This window comes from Dicentrarchus labrax, unplaced genomic scaffold (genome assembly GCF_905237075.1).
Source record: "Dicentrarchus labrax unplaced genomic scaffold, dlabrax2021, whole genome shotgun sequence".
Lineage (NCBI taxonomy): Eukaryota > Metazoa > Chordata > Actinopteri > Moronidae > Dicentrarchus > Dicentrarchus labrax.
This window is the reverse complement of record NW_026136723.1, coordinates 4,161,291-4,181,122: the sequence shown is the minus strand read 5'-3', so window position 1 is coordinate 4,181,122 and position 19,832 is coordinate 4,161,291. Positions and strand designations below refer to the sequence as shown.

The 19,832-nt window shown below is 39.4% G+C and overlaps 1 long non-coding RNA gene across 1 annotated transcript; it reads left to right on the top strand.

Annotated features, from left to right (window-relative positions):
- The first annotated feature begins 964 nt into the window (after positions 1-964).
- LOC127358129 (uncharacterized) lies at positions 965-12,739 on the top strand. Its single transcript, XR_007882346.1, has 2 exons — positions 965-3,413; positions 4,291-12,739. It is a non-coding gene; the product is annotated as an uncharacterized LOC127358129 (long non-coding RNA).
- The last annotated feature ends 7,093 nt before the right edge of the window (positions 12,740-19,832 follow it).

Below are 19,832 nucleotides of genomic sequence, written 5' to 3'. Positions count from 1 at the left end.
AAATGAAGTGCTTCTTTCTTTCGAGAACGATGTGTTTGAAACAGATGACGCCCACAGGCTGCTGGCGTGAGAACAACAGTGAAGTTATAAAGAATCTGAAGACTTACGAAACAGCTCTGTTTTAGGAGGACAGAATCATGAAGGCAAAGAGATTTATGTGTTATTACACTCTTATTATAACAGTTGGTACTATATAATGTGTGTGTAGGTAATGTAATTACGGAAGCAAACACACTTTCACTTTTATGAGCTTCTTAACAACAGGAGCACTAACCAACTGCTCCTACAGGAGGAATGCATAAACACTTTCTATCTGCTCAAGTGGACAGAAACAGAATAAAACTGATTAAAAGCACCTCTGTTCATGTTTCCAACAATCACCAACTCTGGTTTGGTGGAAATAAATCCTTAATTCACTGACGTAGATGATAAAAACAGCAGTTTCAGTCGGAGCAGACCGGCTATGGAAACAAACCACAGAGAGGCTGCGATACAACACAGGCAGAGAGAGAGAGACACCACGTGACTCTGTGTCTTTATATAGAGAATATAATGTTTAATATCTCATAACCTTTAAGTCCAGTTCCTGTTTGTTTTCTCTGCAGGTCTCTGGACTCCGCTACAAACACCATGTGTCCCTGCTGACGGTCCCTAACTGGACAGAAGAAGAGGAGCGTCTAAACCAACCAGTCATTCTCCATCCCAACATGGCCGACGACCTCTACAGCAGCACCTTCTCTGCTTCTGAATCAGACTTCTCCTCCTCCTCTTCCTCCTCAGCGTCCGCCGCCTTCCTTACGCTTGAGCAGAGGGCGGCCTTCATCTTCGTTCTCATCCTCTTCATCTTCCTAGGCCTGTTGATCGTCCGCTGTTTCCGGATCCTTCTGGACCCGTACCGGAGCATGCCGTCGTCCACCTGGACGGACTACATGGAGAAGGACACCTTCGACTACCGGATTTCCTGACAGGCAGCCTGAGAGGCAGCAACCCTGACAATCAACATGGTTAAACTGAGGCGACAATCACACTGAGAGAGAAAAGCAGAAACACGAGCACACATTTCCCCTCTAGTGGTGACTATGGTGTAGTACAGGAGAGTCACCAGGCTATTAGACAGTATGATGGGACATTAGTACCAAGTAAAAACTTAAATCATTAAAAATAAACAACTAAAAATATCACAGATGGAGATAGAACAACTTCATTAAAGAAGGCTGCAGAGTCCCCATGAAGTCAAAATTGATGTTTTTATCTCATATCTCTTGTGCTATACGTCACTTGTACTCCAGTATCTGGCCCAACAATGACAGAAAAGTCATTTTTTAGGAATTTCAGTTATTCTTAATGGTGTTTCAGAATTTGTTATCACCTGAAAAACAATAAAAAGTATTTTATTTTTATACTAGTAAATATTTTCTGATGTCCTCCGGTTGCTCAGCTTCAACTCTCTCTGATTTACAGAGTTTTCTGATGGACAGATAACTTTAGCTAAAGTAGCTAACCGCTAATTAACTGCCCCTACCTGTATCTGGCATCAGCAAGCAACAGCACCGGGCTCAGCAGCCGGACTGGACACAGCCGCCGAGACAGACTTGAACACACATTGTCAGCTATCATTAAAACCTAATTTAGTAATTACATTTAGATCGTCGGGGGGGAAGAAGATACCCAGGCAGGAAGGACACAACCTGACCTGGAAAGTCTCGAAAATAGTGTGCTTGGTGGTTTTTTTGCTTTCTGTCTGATTGTCGCCTCAGTCTGCCTGGCAGGCAAAACATCTGGGCAAAGAAACACGTGTAAACAGTGCTTGTAAGATTAAATGAAGAAATTGAACATGTTAATCAGAGTCTAATTCTCTGTTTGAGAACTCGTCCGAGGACTTGCTCATTTCCTGCCTGTCGCTGTGATTCCTTTGCCCAGATCTGAGAAGGTTGTAGAAATCCCTCCACTCTGCAGCGCTCTGACTGCACTGCAGGATTCAGCAGCAATGCAGCGAGAGCATGAAGTAAATGTAAGAGTGTGAAAGCTGAGGAGGGATTTCTATGACTGCCATCAAACTGCCTGCCGGGCAGCGTGTTAGGGTTGCTGTCTCTCACGGGAGCAGAATTTTTCTTTTTAACTTTTTTGTTCTCCTTTTTCCCAAAATGGACAAGTTACTAACTTTGACTTAAAGAACTCATCCAGATGATGCTCAGTGAATGTCACTGAGGAAACAGGTGAACAATGTGGTGTTATTTTTGACTGAGTGAGGAGGTGGAGGCCTGTGAGAGTTGAATGCAGGAGCACAGAGGAGTAATGGAGGCTCTGTTGAATCGTTCTGACTGCAGAGACGAGACAAGTCGGTTTCCAGCGACTCTGCGTCGTCCTGCCAGCCTGGCCGTTGCTTAGTAACTGGTGTTTTTCAGTGCCAGCTGATGTCTGAAACGCCAGGCGTCTCACCACCCAGCCGATTGGCGCACACACAGCTCTGTCGCCTTAGCTCTGAGTAAGAGGAGACCAAATAGAGGCCACCAAGAACACGGCATGGTGAATCATTTCTTTGGTTCCTCCTCAAAACAAACCCTCAGCTGGATGTTTCTTTTACAGGATTCCTAAAAATGTAGAAAACCTGCCAGTTATCACAAGAAACATTCAAATCTGCACAGAGGAAAGTTCCAAATATGCACAAGCCATCTAGAATATTTCTAGTTTGATGCAGCCATAAAACCAGACACGCTGTTCCACCGGTGGGACACTAACACCATGTACTATGAATAATTAATAATAATGATAAAACTCATTTGTACAGCCCTGTAGCAAAGTGTTACATGCAGTTGAAACAGGATTAAAATATTTAAGTAGTCCTTCCAGGAAGTTGCAGTTGAAACAGTGAACACAAAATCAAGCATGACCTAGCAATTTTCCACAAATTGAACCAATCATAGTTTCCTACGGGTTCAACACCAATAACAATTCCCTAAGCAGAACATGTTGATCCATATACCACCAAACCACCAGAGAGTTTATTCTCACTGGAACAAGTTGCCTACAAATAAAATCACAGCAACAATCCCAAATAAGGCAGTGAAATCCTGGAGGGACTGGATAAGTTAGTACATGGAAATACTCATACTACAGGGTTCAGGAAACAACTCTACAGGCAGACAATATCCCTGCCATGAATATGTCTGATGACCACACTGAAGGCCATAAATGCCTGTTTGTGTTCTGCATCCTGAGCAGACAAACAAGAGCATTGTGATCCGTCTGAACTATCACAGGAACAAGCTTCCTTCTCGATCGTTGGGTACAGTCTCTGATGACAATCAAGTTTCTTGGAGAAGTAAGAAATCGGATGCTCAACCCCCCCCGAAGAACAGCACCCATGCCGGTGTCGTTCACATCTGCAGCCAACTTAAACGGCGCAAGGACAGGTGCGTTTACCAAGTTTAGTCAGTTTGGATGCCAACTGGCATGTATCAGATCACCTTCTCGCTTAGTATGTCAGAGAAAGGCGACGCTACGGTGGAAAAGCTTTGACAAAATCCCCCATAGTAACCCACCAGAATGATAAAACTATTTATACAGCACTTTTCCAGACAAATTAAACTGCAATAAGGCAAAGAAAATCAAACAATTAAACACCATTAAAGCTGCAAGCAGCGACGAACAGGCCCTTGAGATTTGCACGCGTCGGCGTCATACTGTGGTCACGATATAAATATCATACATAGACCTTTCACATTAATCAGATGATGATCGACATGCAAGGCTTACTTCCTGTTGCCAGTAGGTGGCGCTGTGACTATGACCGAATATTGACATGTTAAGGGTTTGGGGTTACACTTCATGACCAAACCTCAAAATTTCTTTAACTTAATAGCCAAATTTGAAGTCGACCCCAATCAATTCTGTAGTAGTCTGTTAAAATAAAACACCTGGAAATGGCAAAATCTGACATGCAATACTAAATGTCTGACTTCCTGTTGGGTTTTGGAGGTGGCTCCAAGATGCTGTCTGGACATAATGTGTCTACTGACTTTTTTATGTCTGGCTATCATGTAGGTTCACTGCTCAGCCCTGAAAATAACAATCAATCCTAATCAAAATCGATTCCCATGAGACTTTATCAATTTAAGTTTTTTACAGTAATTAAACTAAATGAGCACAAGCACACAGTTAACCTGGAGCCGCCCGGGGGCCCCTGGAGTTCTGGTTGGTAATCTAGTCTTATGTTTAAGAGCCAAACTTTCATGGAAATTTAATCAACACTGCAGTGATGTTTTTCTTGCTTTTACTCCTCCCTTGCAGCAGCGGCAGCAGAGCCCCTCAGGCGACCAGCAGAAACTCTTGCTGTAATGGGCTTCCTTGTGGTTGGAAGTCTCCTTTCAAACCTTCGAGCTGAAAATCCCCCTCAAGCAGAGAAATGGTTTGAAGATATGAAAGGCCGCCTCCCTCTGGGCTTTTCTCTGTGGGGGAGGGGGGCTGAACACTGAAACACACAGCAGGGTTCACTTCCTGTTTGGATGAAGATGCTGGAAGAGAGCGGGACGATGGCTCACATGAGAAAACATCTAATGGAAGTTACATACATAGAAGTTAATTTTCTGGATTAGATTTGTCTATTCTTAGAGATGATCTTGTGACCGATCTAGAGTCACCTCCTGGCCCTGGTGGGGGTCCTCACCCTCAGATTTAAGACCGCTGTCCTCCCCTTCTCCATGCAGTGTGGCAGAAACCCTCCAAGGTTGTTCCTGTCTCCTCCATTTTCAATCGGTGAAAACTTCCTGAGGCTCTCCGGAGGGGTCCTCTCTGCAGGGAGGGTGACCGAACCTCTGCCTGAAGGAAAAAAACATCAACAGAAACAGAAGAAATATGATTTATTTTGGGGTTTCTCTTCCTGACTGTTGGGAGACTCTCCTCGTTGAATTGTCTGCTGACTGGACGCAACAGTGACAGATGGAAGGGTGGATCTGACATCTCAGCCACCACAATGGAGGGGTTTTTTCTCCTTTTCTGAGGACTTATAAAAGATTTGGGGCCCTCTTTGATCCCTTATAGGGCCCTTCCAGACATCAGAGGTGGAATATTTTTAAAAAAAGATGGATTTTTGGTTTCTTGCCCAGCAGGACACAAGTGGAGGATCACTGAAGAGTTTCATCTCCACAACGATACAGATTTATTTAGGAAAAGCATCAGCCCATGTTCGTTTTCTTTCCAGTTCAATGCCTCTAATCACAGAGTTTCATTTTCATGGTGTTTTATCATCTGAAGTGTTTTTGTCAGTTTTGAGTCGCCTGCTGTGCTTTAGAAAGCATCGTGATTTCTGTTAATGCTGGAAAATTTGCTCATTTAGGCTCCGTTCACACTGCAGCTGAGTTTCTAAACTCAGACTTTAGTGCTTTTATGTTAGTTAATGAAGATCTGAACAGAGTCACAGGTTTCATCTGCAGACTTGATAAAAACATGGCTGTAGATATTTTGGAAGGCTGTAGTTTAGGTTTCACATCCGTTACTTGAGCAAAGAAATCCAACAATGTGGACTAAAGGGGGAAAGGCGCAAATCAAAATTTAGGCACTTCTGGCTCATTTTTGCCAATTAGAAAAAAATCAAATTTTTCAGCCCTTTTTGTCCAACAAAATGTGCCAAAAAAAAACGTTTCTGTTTTTATTTATTTGTCCCAGTGGGGATACATTCCCCCAAAAGTTGTTTTTTTTGGTCCAGATTTTGATTGAAAAAAACAACTTTAATCGCCCAAAAAGCAGCACCTGTTCCACATCAACTTCACCCAGGTTCTGCCACTTATGTCCAAAGTTTGAGCAAATCATCTAACATTTGGACAAAGTCGTTCTTCAGGGGTTGAAGCTGAAAATCGTCACCACAGCAAAACACCAGTCTTGTTTTATGTTATTTCTTTTTCAAACATGGATTTTCTTGTTATTGAACGCAGCTCTTCAGTCGTCCTCCTGTCTGTCTGAGGTAAACTGATGGACTGACAGAAAGATACACACACACACACACACACACACACACACACACACACACACACACACAGATGCTACTTCTATACTTGTGAGGTCCATTATTGACACAATATATTTTCTAACCTAACACCTAAAAAGTTTACAAGTTTACTTTTAAAAAAATCCTCACTTGTCAAACATTTTTGTATTTTTACAAATATGTCCCCACTTTCCAAAAAGGTCCTCACTGCCAAGATGTAAATCTTTCATTTGTCCTCACAAAGATAGAAGAACAAACACACACTTTTAAAAGAGTGACTAAACCCCGAAACTATCAACACGCATCAACACCCCCGCAAAATGTCTCATTATATCTGAATCTGATCCATTCAGTCTGATAACATTTGAAAAGTTTAAAAGAGAGGCACAATTAAATATTTTATCTCCATTAAAGTTAGCGGAGGGCTAAACCAGACCTTAGCGACTCAGCTGGCGGAAGTCTCTAGTGTGCTTGTTCTATGGGAAGATTATGCAGAAAATCTGGGTAATTTGGGGAATTGTATTAAGTTCTTCTTAATACATCCGTTGCTAAAACCTCACCCCACTCTGCAGACTGCAGCCTGCTACGTAGCCTACCCTGACACTTCCCCACAGACACCGGAGAGTTAGCCTCTAGTGGTTGAATATTTAGCTGAATTTCGGGGTTTATTTACATTATAAGTCCCCACAGCAGTGAGGACACACACACGATGATACAGTATACAAGTGTATCCACAGCTACAGTACTGCCTTTGTCTTCACGTGCACATCTTGTAAGCCACACACACACACACACACACACACACACACACACACACACACACTGCTAAAGGATACTGTGTCTCCACACACACTCACACTGGCTGTCGAACACTCGCAGCAGCTCACTGCCGAACCAAACCCCCAACCCGACTTCACTCCCAACCTCCAAACCCCGTCCATCTCTCCCTGGATGTCTTCACCTCTTTCATTCCCATTCGTTTCTCAAGCACACGCTTTTATTCACTTTATCTCTCTTGCCTTCAGATTTTCTTATCCTCATGGCTGGCTTCTCTTCCCTCGAGCTCTGTCACTGTTTAAATTTCTCATTTAGCTTCACAGGCTTGACAGGTGAAATACATTTGTGTTGCAAAAGCATACGAAGAAGGGAAATACTAGATAAAGGAAGAAGGAACAGTAAGGAGGAGCTCTCTGGGAGGAAGACGTCTTACTCTGTCTTATCTCCTTGGTTCTTCTCTCGCTCGTCTCTCCCTGAAAGAGCTAAAACTCTCATTACTCTGCTGTCAGCGGCTGCAAGAGGGAAACCAAATCTGTGTGGAGGCTTTTTTTCAGTTGCAGTTAGTTTCTTTAAGGCTCTGGACAGCTATGTATACCTGGTGTTGTCATGTGGGGACAAACAGGTTTATAGACCAACATTTTGAGGACCCACCTCCAAGTAGGGACAAATAGTTGGTTAAATATTTATTAGAGCTTTAAACCTATAATCGCTAACATTTTGGCATTAAACTGTGTATAAACTCTGGCTCTATGTTCTATATGGAGTTGAGTTCTTACATTATCCCAAATTTTTCCAACAATGTTCAAACTCATAAATCTATAATTTTATTCAGGTAACGCTGCGTTTCACCAGTCGCCTGTCAATGGCATCATATCCCCTTTCTGCCTGCGTCAGCGATGTGGTTGTCTGCAAGACGCTGTTTTTATATCTATCAGGATCAATATCTCTTTGCGTTGGGGAGCTACAAGCTACAGCCAATGAGAGCAGTCTCTCTCTCTCCGGCACCAGACTGGACGTGGTGAACCGGGTAGTTAATAACAGCCTCACACACACATACAGACGATCTGTATCTGATCCACAACCAGCTCTGATTCTACTGAGAAATGATCAATATTAAAAAGGTCCGACTCTCATTCCCATAGTCTTCTCCCTCTTACAAGCTGAGGCGACAAATCATCAAAAACTGTATCTTTTTTGATTACTGATCAGAATACACTGTATCTTTATGGATGATATTGATCAGTATACACTGTATCTTTATGGATGATATTGATCAGTATACACTGTATCTTTATGGATGATATTGATCAGTATACACTGTATCTGTATGGATGATATTGATCAGTATACACTGTATCTTTATGGATGATATTGATCAGTATACACTGTATCTTTATGGATGATATTGATCCTGTATTGACAGTCAGACTGTGGACATATGACGGCCTTTAGCTCGTGTTTCTAGAGTTACGTGTTGTTACGAACACGTTAGGAATTGTTAAAATGTGATATTTCTTAAAGGGAGTTTGGTGCAGGGAGCTTTTAGTTGGATTCAAACTGCTGATATGGATCATTGTTAACGTTTAGTCTCCACTACAGCAACACTAGCTAACTGCTAAAGTCTGATAAGGTTGTCTGATTGTATTAGTTTGATTAATGCTTTAATAATGGAAGTATTGATTATTGATGCTGGCTGATCAGGATCATTATCAGCGGACTGTACTCTTCTTACAGCATTATGCTCTCAATGATTGCTCTTTGTGCATGTTTTTACACTCCTGATGAAACGTAGACACCACACAGACTCGGGGAATACTTAAAAACTCCAGATTATAAGACAGTTAGATGTATAGGACTTTAAAAGTCCTGTAGTGGGACCAATGCATTAGCTGTGTGTTATTGGAGCTGGTTTCCCCAGGATGACAGTGATGGGTTTAATTATTAACTGCTTAAAGAGTACCCAGAGACAGATGGAAAGGAGACAGAGAGAAATGAGCTGAATCTGAGAGAGAGAGCAAGAACATAATTTTCTTTTTGTCGCCCTCTCCTCCGTCTCTGTTTCTTTTTAAATCAGTGAGACGGCGAGAAAATGAAGCTGAATCCGATCAAGATAAACATAAGAGAGCAGAAAGAGACGAGGAGAAAAGAGGAAGCGAGACATCAATTAAGCCTCACAGATAAACAGCGGGCAGAGCCGCAGGCCGATTTCATCCTACAGAAACATCAGAAGAGCTCATCAAGAGACAGGAAGCTGTGTTCATTTATCCAGCCCAACCTGAGAGGCAAACATACAATTTCATCAGTAATCACGAGCACGCAGAGGGACGAGAATCAGACAAATCCGACTACAGCTACACCGACTTCTGCTGCTTTCAAGTGTTTATTGTATTTTACAGTTTTCAAATCCCACCATTCCACCAAACCCTAGACACAATCAGTCAATTAGGTTATTTAATTAATTTAATAAAGTTCTTAAACCAAACAGGGCTCAGCAGCCTCCCAGTGAACACAACCTCTGAGACAGACAGGACAGTTGGTACCGAGGTGATTTATGGAGTTTCAAGATGGACCCGTTGCTAAACCCACCTGAGTCCTTTATTCCCTGCAGTCAAACTGTCTTCCGTCAGCATCAGATGCTGCATTCAGTTCCGGTCTGCTGTTCACTAGGAGCTCCCAGTCCAACAGAGTCAGCTAATGGATACTACAGCTGCTGGACTGGGGGGACGTAGCACATAGTTAGTCCCTCCCTAACTGCCTGTTTGTACAGGAAATCTGAGGAAGCAAACCGCTCTCTGATTTTGTTTGACTCTAAGAATAGTTAAAAACTAATTATAATTTCTTCTTCATAAGAGGGAAAAAATGTTTTGGAATATCAATAAATTCAATTGTTGATGTTAAAAATTGGCATAAGGGAGGAAAAACGTAAACATTTAGCTAGTTAAAATTTTAACTTAAACAACTTTACTTTATGAACTTTTCTCATTAACACGATTGTTATTTTTAAGATAAAATAAAAGTCTTGTTAATGTGAATTATTTTCTTTCAGCTTAATATTTGTATTATTTACAATAACTGTTTACCAAAACTGGAGCACTTCTCTTTAAATCAACTGTATTGTTTTTTTTAAATATCAACAATTAAAACCACATTTGTAATAAAAGTAACTTTTAACGAGTTTAAATTTTAGAGTTAGATTTACAGTGTTTTTCTATTAAACATGAATCATTCTTTTTTTAGAATCACAATTACACTTATTAAACAAAAACATCTCTAGTTTTGTTCTTTCTGACCTTCCGTACTTTTGTGGAACTCAGAAATGAGTATTTAATCACAGACTGCTATGAATATTTGTTTATATCTGTATTGATTGAATTTCTTAACATTTCAGAGAACAAACTGACAGACGTGAGAGGACGACAGCTGAGACGTTAAAACTCGAGCAGCTTGTTGTTGAGTGAGGCGTTCGCTTTCTGCTGCAGAAGTCTCGTTTCTGACTCAGGTTTCAGCAGAAATTCATGAGTTTGTGCGTCTGAGCCTTCGTCTGATCCCTTTAATTCTGCTGTCTGCCTTTCAGCCATCTGCATCCTGCTCTTCCTCCTCCTCCTCCTCCTCCTCCTCCTCGCCTGTCCACCTTCCTCTGCTTACTCATCGTCTTGATCGCTTTCCTCCTCCTCTTCATCATTCTGTCTTCCTCCCACACCTTCATCCCTCCTCCTCTGTCTCATCTTAAAGTTCACTTTCTCTCTCCTCCTCCACCCCCTCCTCTTCCTCCTTGCCTTACACTAAGCCTGTTTACATAGGATTAGAAACTCCAGCAGCTCTGCCACTGCTGTCTTTTACCCTTTAAGGGAGTCGGAACTGGCTTTCTCTATGCTGGTGTGTGTTTTTCTCTGTGTGTTCGTGTTCAATTTTGGGAACTGCCGCTGCCTTTGAGCTGCTGGTTTACCCAACTCGTTTGTTTTTCTTCACACTGTACTTGAAGGGAAAATCCACCCTCAGTCATGAATGGAGTATTGGATGGGCCTTAACGGGCACAGGGCCGGGAGTCCAAGGGGTCAGGGGATCCCTGGTCCAGAGCCTTTGTTTTAAGTGACTGTTAACAAGTCTTGTTGGAAAGTCAATATAAGGACAACAAAAGGATGCAAACTGACCCATACAGAGACCCAACACCACAACAAATAGACTCAATACGACTGCAAACAGACATAATATTACCGCAGAGAGACCCAACACAACCAAAAGGAGGCGCTAAATTACTGCAAACACATCCAAAAAACTGCAAGAGACACTAAACGACCTTAAAGAGACCCACAACCACAAGACGGAGAGACGGAGAATGATTAAATGTCTGCAGTGCTTTGCAGGAAGAGTGGGGAGCTTTTTAAATGTCTGTTCTTGGGACTCATTGTCTTATAATACGTCCGTATCATTTTTGATATAAACAAGTGAAGATTCTTGTAATTTACTTTTGTTTTGTACTTTTCTACTCAACCTGATCTGATTATTCTTTAGTTTTTTAAAAGAGTCACCACCTCCTGTGGGTGAAAATATCTTACTGCTGAGGAAAGGCGGTAAGGTTACTAGCTAATGATCAGCTGATTAATATGCAGCGCTGCGTGATGAAGCTGGTGTTTGTTGCACTCATGATGTACAAATGTTTGTTTGTTTGTTTGTTTTTTCCATTTTCTGGCTAAAAATTGGGTTTGATGCAATGCATGAAGTAGATGTTTATCCACAGGAGGAGAAAATGTACAAGTTCATCCTAAGTTCTGTTTTTATATGAGTGTGTGTGTTCTGAATGGCTGGGTTTTTAAGGTGGATTTTTCCTTTAGGTACTTCCTGTTGAACATGTATCTACCCTGAAACTGTGAAGTGTTTCATTTTAAATGCATTTTTTCTATGGTCCTTTCTGTGTTGTGGCTTTGAAAAAGTTGTGTCACCGAAACAAAAACAACCGCGACTGTAAATTTCAGCTCAACATTGTTCGGGGCTTCGTATGAATCACGTGTCCTTCTTTCTGCAGCGTTATTATTATCTGGTTCTCCCTCAAGTCGCAACTGAAAATACACACACTGATGTTTTCTTAGTGTTTACACTGTGTTATAACCTCAATGTCGTAGTTCATCAATGCAAAGGTTTTAGTTTTGATAACAAATTCAAGTAGGTGCTTCATGGACTAATGAATTTATTTATTTTTTGTTGTTTGGCTCTGCACTCAAAAAACAATCGAACAGATAAATGAGGAAGTAAATATCACTGAAGTCAATACATGAAAGTCTTAATTTGAAAACCATGTTGTTTGACATTCTTTATATGTCTGAAAAGAGGTTTTTAAAAGGCACAAAATGCATTATACAAAGAAACTTGTAAAGATGAAATTCACGGGGGGAACTGGTCTATTATTTTATTTATTATTGTTTTTTCAAAACTTTAACATTTTCACATTTAATGCAAACATAAATCAATACATTTAAAGACGTGGTTTTCAAAATAAAATATTTTAGTGCTTTGGTTTTGATTTCAGTGTGCACAAACTTCCAAGTAAATACTTTTAACATTAAATTTAAGTTTAAAAACAGATTAAAAAAATGATTAAAGAAAAATATTCCCAAATTACGAAAATTAATAAAGAATAATTAAATGCAAATATTTAAGTGGTTTTAAAATATATTCTCTAGCTTCTGACTGTACAAAATCCAAAACCTTCTGTTTATTTTCTTTCATTACTGTGAATTGCGATGAATTACAAGCAGATCATTTTTGTTGCAGATGTCACACCCTGCCTTTCTTTTTCCAGTGAAGATGATGTGCAGATTGTGTGTATCAGTGTGTGAACAGAGCTCCTCTATATTTTCTAAGTGGTTGAAAGTTGTTGTTTCCAAACTGAAGTGTAGATTTACCTTCCTGCCTACTGTCTCAGCTCTTTTATGAGTCCGCGCTCTTGTTTTCTAAAGAAATAAAACTTCCATCTGGACCTAACCTGATTTTGTATGTGTACTTTTTTAATTCAATTAAATTCAGTTTTATTTGTATAGCACCAATTCATAACAGAAGTTATCTCAGGACACTTTTCAAATAGATCAGGTCTAGACTGAACTCTTTATAACATTATTTACAGAGACCCAACAGTTCCCACCATGAGCAAGCCCTTGGCAACAGCAGCAAAGAAAAACTTCCTTTTAAGAGGCCGTCTGCCTCGACTTACAGTACTAAAACCCTGCCCTCCCATTAACAAAAGCTCACAAATACACAGCCAACTAAACAGGTCCACTGATACAGATGGTATTTTGCTTGTTATAAATTGTATATACAGCATTTTCATCATTTTACATACGCAAAACAAAATTTGTCCTCTGCATTTGACCCATCCTAAATACATTATAATGTCAGAGAGGAAGCTGCAACCCCGCCACACTGAATAAAGTTATCCAACACCAGCCGACGGAGTAACAGCAAGCCCTCCAGATCAGCCCTGCCAGTCCCTTTCAGAGAGATATGTTGTCATATTCAGGGACGTCGTGGTTTATTCACTCACAGATCAATAAATAAAGGGTTGTAATCTATAGTTTACCTTTGTATGTACTACACTCCTCATTATTATACTCATATTATTGGCTTATTATGACTGAAGCTTTTAAACACAAGGAGCATTTTAATGTTACAGACCTAACATTAAAGATATGTATTGACAGGAGAAATTCAGATTCTGGTTAGAAGTGTTTGGACATTAAGCTGCTTCACATCGTCTCCTCGCTCTGCGGATGGTCATATGGAAACCTAATATTAGGCTGTATTTCCATAATCTGCATGTGTCTGTGTGACTCATCATACATGAAGGCTGACAGATGGTCGATGGGTGGAGCGAAAAACAAGAACAACAACATGCTGTTACTTTAAAAAAAAGGAGGACAAAATCACACCAGCAGCGTAGAAGTGGGTCCTCAACAGATTAGAGGGACATCAGAGCCTCGACCCCCAACATTCAACAGTAGTTTTTTTAATAGTTTTTTCCTCCGACGAACACGTGTTGGATATAGAAGACAGAAAGAGCTGAGTACAGATCTAATGTGTCATATCTTAAGTCCAGCTGAGTCTCCTGCAGAGTAATGAGGAGTGTTTGTGATGTTTCATTTCTCTGAATGTTTGAACAGAAAACTGAAATCTTCCTGCAGGGAAACTTCAGACTTCAACTGTGTCAATCTGCATCACATTATGTGAATTCAACATATCACTTTGCCTCTGGCTGCTCAGCTTGTATTCTATTAAAAAACAATGTGTGAGGTCAGTTGAGCCCACTGATGAGTTAAAGTATAGAGAGATAGTTAATGAAGAGAAAGATCTAGGTAGATATTCACATAGAAATATATTTTTGAAATGTGAGATTAATATGTCTGTACATGTTGGCTAAACTTGAAGGTTCTATATATGAGATGTAAATCAGAAATAGCAGTAAACTGTTCTCTATGTAAAGACACAGAGTCACATGGTGTCTCTCTCCCTCTGCCTGTGTTGTATCGCAGCCTCTCTGTGGTTTGTTTCCATAGCCGGTCTGCTCCGACTGAAACTGCTGTTTTTATCATCTACGTCGGTGAATTAAGGATTTATTTCCACCAAACCAGAGTTGGGGATTGTTGGAAACACTAATAGAGACGGTTTTGGTGAGTTTTATGTAGTTTCTGTCCACTTTGAATGAAGTTATGATGATGTAATTTTAGTGGACGTACATCGACAGGCACATTTCGTCCAGAAAGATTAGCGTTAGCTTACATTGCAGCCATTGCAGCCCTTCACCAATATTTTCACATCTAACTGAAGTAAGGGTTATTTCAACCAAAGGAGAGTTGGTGATTGTTGGAACAGTGTTACACGCTGTACCTATAACATCTGGATTGTGCTCACTGGTAACAGGATGAGATGTTCACATGCTGCTAAGAGAACATTATAATATCCTGAATATGACCTGATCATATGTCCATATTGACAAACTTGTATAAATTGTATCTGGATGTGAAGACAGGCTCCTGAACATGTTTCTGTCCTCGCTGTCCACTGTGTGTTAACCTAATGAAGTCACTGTGGGCTCTGTGTCAATAATGTAAATCTACTATAACCTGAATGTTCTCTTTATTTCAGCAGAGTTATACCTGAGGGATTAGGCTGCATTGACGAGAGATGTTTGATCAATTAATCAGCAGCTGAGGGACTGAAGCCCACGCAGAACATCTGTTATGAATCAGTGAACACTTCCAACGCGGCACTGCTATCATTTGTGGCTACATGATGTATTGATCAGCTGCCTCATCAATAAATGAAAACAGCTTCAGGGCCTTCAGAGCAGAGTGATGAAACAGAGGTTCTATTAAAGAGAAAAATCCTCCTCTGATCCTCGACACTGGCTGATCTTAGTCGACTGAATGTGCTTATTTTATTATTATAAAAGTAAAAAATACATTTAGAAATAATACATCATAAATTATATCATTGGTTCCTTATATTTTGTAATAGCTCATAAATGTAACTTAATGAATCAAAATCATGTGATGTGTCCCATAATTCTCAATTTTGTGAAATGTATAATATATAAATCTTTACCTATTAAGTTTTCTGACTCATTAATCAAGAGCGCATGTTGTCATTGTGTTGATTTACTGCGTTTCCCAGAATGCCAAAGCAAAATAATTATCACTAATTCATTTAAATACGTTCAGTTCAGTAATTGATTGGGTCACAGAACATAATGAACTATGGTTTGCGATTAATACTCGTATCATTACACCCCTACAACATGGTCCTACAAATGTTTCACAATAAAAGCAGTATTGCACAGTTAAGTTCAGTAGCCCAGACCAGACAAACACTGACTGTAGTCCCGTACGTGTTTTGGACCGTTATAACATTTTTGCAGACACATATTTCTAATTTCCACATATGAAGCTGTTTGGGGTGATTCTGGCTGTTGCAGTAATGTTAGCTTAGACGTAGGACTTTGTTGATCTCTGTGTCATAATGAGTGTTGGTCATTTGTAGACGTTAGCGGACTCCATTTATAAGCTAATGTTAGCTAGTGTTGCCCACTGTTGACACTGTAGGGAAGCGGAGACCAAAATGTCACATTTTATACTTTGTTTTATTGAACTTTTGCCTGTTTTTATATAACGACCTTTGATAGCTATCTTTGATATTTTATTGCATCTTGAGATTGTGATTTGGTTTTATTTGGGGAGAACTGTTTTGAGAAGAGAATATTGTAGAAAGTGTGAAAATTATCCTTATAGTGGCCATTGTAGCTATTTCAGTACAGGAGTGTGTGAAGTATAGCAAGTGCATGCTCTTATCTAACCAAATCTATCACTCTATATTTTTCAATATATGCTAAATCTATTAACATATATATATATATATATATCCACAAGTCTGCATTCAAATGCTAACAACATCCACACAGACATTCTTTGGATACTAGATATCGTGTTTTAAACAAAGTTCAGATTGGTCCACAGTGACCATAAATGTCTTACTGTACTGTTACTGTAATACACACAACCTGCACAACATTTTTCTATTTCACTAAAATATCGCCACCAAAATGTTTAACAATACACCCGACACCAGCTGAATGATGTGTGACTTTCTTATTGTTTTATATGTAAGTGCTGTAGATACCGGTCAGATATCTATACAGTCTTTTTGATTCATATACTACTAACAATAATGATATCATTAATATTAGGCGGCTGTCAGTGCTGTAGATATTGGGCAGAAATCAGTGCTGTAGACACAGGGCATATGTTAGTGCTGTAGGTACAGGGCAGAAGTCAATGCTGTAGATTTTTGGATCTGGAAAGATGCATTCTCACATTATTTTGCAATTCCAGCAAGCCTCCTGGTATCCTGCTGAAGTCTTGCAAGATTATTAATCTACAGCATAAAATTGTATGTTTGTAGCATTTTCAGCTTTGAGACGATGCATTTTCCAATTAATCCAAGTGGGTTTATACAAATAAGGGAACACTTACTCCTTTACCAAATCACCAAATTATAATCTGTAAAGGAACTGGTAACTAAAGCTGTCAGACAAATTTAGTGGAGCAAGCTACAGGTAGAAGGGAAGTATGAACAGTTTTTACTGTTTAACCGTGAGGTTTCTCTGACATTACATATTGTACAAATATAATCCAAGGTTTTGCAGAATCATCCAACGGGTCGGTTTTATATTATAGTAATAATATTTGTTCACTTTTATCATAAAGAATCTGATGAAGATACGGCTACATCAAAAGACAAACTCTTGACACTTTGTCCTGAATGTAGCGCTAAAAGAAAGCTCCCCCAAATTATTAGGATTCGCCGTCTGGTGATCATGAACATTCTCACTCAGTTTCACTGAAATCCAGTAATTATGGACATATGAGCGGTGCCACACAGATGAGAAGATGGACGTGGTCATCTTCAGGCCAGAATTAGGAGAAAAAATTGCCTCTTTAAGCAGTGCATTATGGGAAGTATCAGCATCAATTCAGCACAATCGAACTATTTGACTTCTCTTTTTCTTCTTTTACCTACTCTCTCTATCTTTCTCTCTGTCCTCTCTGGCCCTGATCAGAAACCTGCTCAGGTCTGCTCAGGGTTTCATCTCCTTCATTAAAATGCTTCGCCCTCTGGCGGCTGCATCGCTTCACAGGCCTCATGCACACACAGAGGTTAGATAAGGTAAGACCGACATACACACACATTTTAATCAAGGTAAAACCAGCCGAGTCAGCACAGACCCTCAGCAGGGTTTTAAAGGCGTCATCACGCCCAGATGTTCACACGTTGTTCTCAGCCACAGTCTACAAAAGTCCAGCTTGTCAGTTGAAAAAGACGAAAGACGAAAGAATTGGAGACGTTATGCTGTAACTGACCGTTCACTTAGACTAGCTAATTAGTCTCAAATTTTATAATTACATAAATGAATAATTAAAGGCCCAGCTTGTAATAATTTAAGAGGGATGGAACGTGAATATAATATGAATGCACGGTCGAAGAGCGAATAGCACCAAAGACAAAATAATTGGAGACATTATTATGTAATTTACCGATAGCTAAAGTAGCATATCATTAGCTAACAGCAGCTTCTGACTAGCCACCAGTGGTGGAAAGTAACTCAGTACATTTACTCAAGTACTGTACTTAAGAATAATTTTTCAATACTTTTACTATTCTTGTATAGTAGTATAGAGTATTTTCATTTTATACAACTTTTTACCTCTACGGTAGGAAATATTATACTTTTTACCACTTTTGTCTGACAGCTTCAGTTTCTTTACAGATACAGATTAAAATGTGTTTATGAACGTATACTATGGTAATATGATACTGTGCTATAGATTCAACTATTCAGCAGTATATAAAGTAGTTTAAATGAGCTCCAGCTGCAACATTAAAATGCTGCATACGTGTGAAAGCATCAGTAATAATATTCCAATAATGTTTATAATAATATAAAGGAACCATTCTGGCCAACAAGTGCTTTTTATTTCATACATTTTTTTAATACAGATTTTTCTGTTGCAATTTTAATTGAAATCTTAAATGTAGTACTTCCTTTTAGAGAAAGAGATGGAGAAGTATTTATTCCAGCCCGCACTGCTAGCTACTGTTAGCTATCAGTCTTTTTAATTAAACTCTATTAAATTCAGTTTAATTCCTCATCAGCACAGCAGGCAGCACGCTAATGTTCTCATTAAAGCCATAATGTTTCCTCCTCATAAACCAGCAACCAACCAACACTCCTCCTCTTTGTCAAACCCTTTTTATATTGTTTATATTTTTATTTAATAATTGGTGAGAGATTATTGTTGTTGTTGTTGTTTTTAAATACCTGAGCTGCTTTATTATCCCACATGAGGATTTAAAGGTTTAACTCTTTCACAGTGATTTGGTTTAATTAGAATTTGGAAGAGAATTTAATAGAATATTGGATGGAGAGAGAGAAAAAAAAGGTTTATTTTTACTGTAGATGCCAAATAATGAAAGTGATCATTATAGAGTATATAACCTTAATTTAACCAGCATTAGCACAGTGAACACGGACAGACACAACTGTCACTCACTGTAGGTGAGTCAATGCACTAAACCAGTTAATAGTTAACAATTTCATGTGATTTTTAAATCTATAATCTGTAACATCACCACCTAGAAATGTCATTAAACTCTAAAGCTATGTTCTATATATTGGTGAGTTGTGCTTACATTACCCATAATGTCATACAGGATAAAGATAAAAGATAAAGAGCTAGATCTTAGAGAGGATGCACCTTCCCAGTATTTTGTTTGTGGTGCTGAACCAAAGTCTTAAGTTCCAGTGTTGAACCCAGGATGAACCCCAAAGGCCTAACAGGTAGCACACACAGATAGCCAGGAAAAAGATGACTAATCTCAATTACATTGATTCATTTTGGCCATGTCAGAATAAACATGCTAACATTAAAGAGCTTCAGGCTCTAAAAATCAGGATATTCAAAGAAAGATGGAAAAAAACCCACTAAAATAAATAAACACTAGAATAAATAAGGTGGAACAGCTTTATTCTATGTTTTAACAGTATTGATCAGAACATTAAACTTTTAAATCACATTTTCTGTTGATATATTTGATTTGTTTAAATTATTTTATGTATAGACTTCAGTAGCTTTTTGACCAAAAAAAGATGAATCAGTGGCACCACCTACTGTCCAAAACAACACATCACAACAACAACCACTGTTACACTCACTGACACATACAGTTTTATCAAGGAAGGTAATGTTGGTGTTTATAATAGTATTCATAGTAATAGTAGAACAAAAAGAGCCTTTTCCGTTTTTATAATCAGTAAAAGTGAAGAAGTATCTATACACTGATGATCCAGAGGAACACACAGGGTGCTGATCTCAGAGCAGTTCAGACTGCAGCACTGAGTCGTCTCCACTAGTTGTGATTCCTCTGTCAGTCACTGCTGGATGAAGCTCTCCTCTCCACTCTACCTCCCAGTAACATGGCCCAGTCAGAGCTGATGCTGCTGCTTCAACCTCTCTGGATCATCAGGACA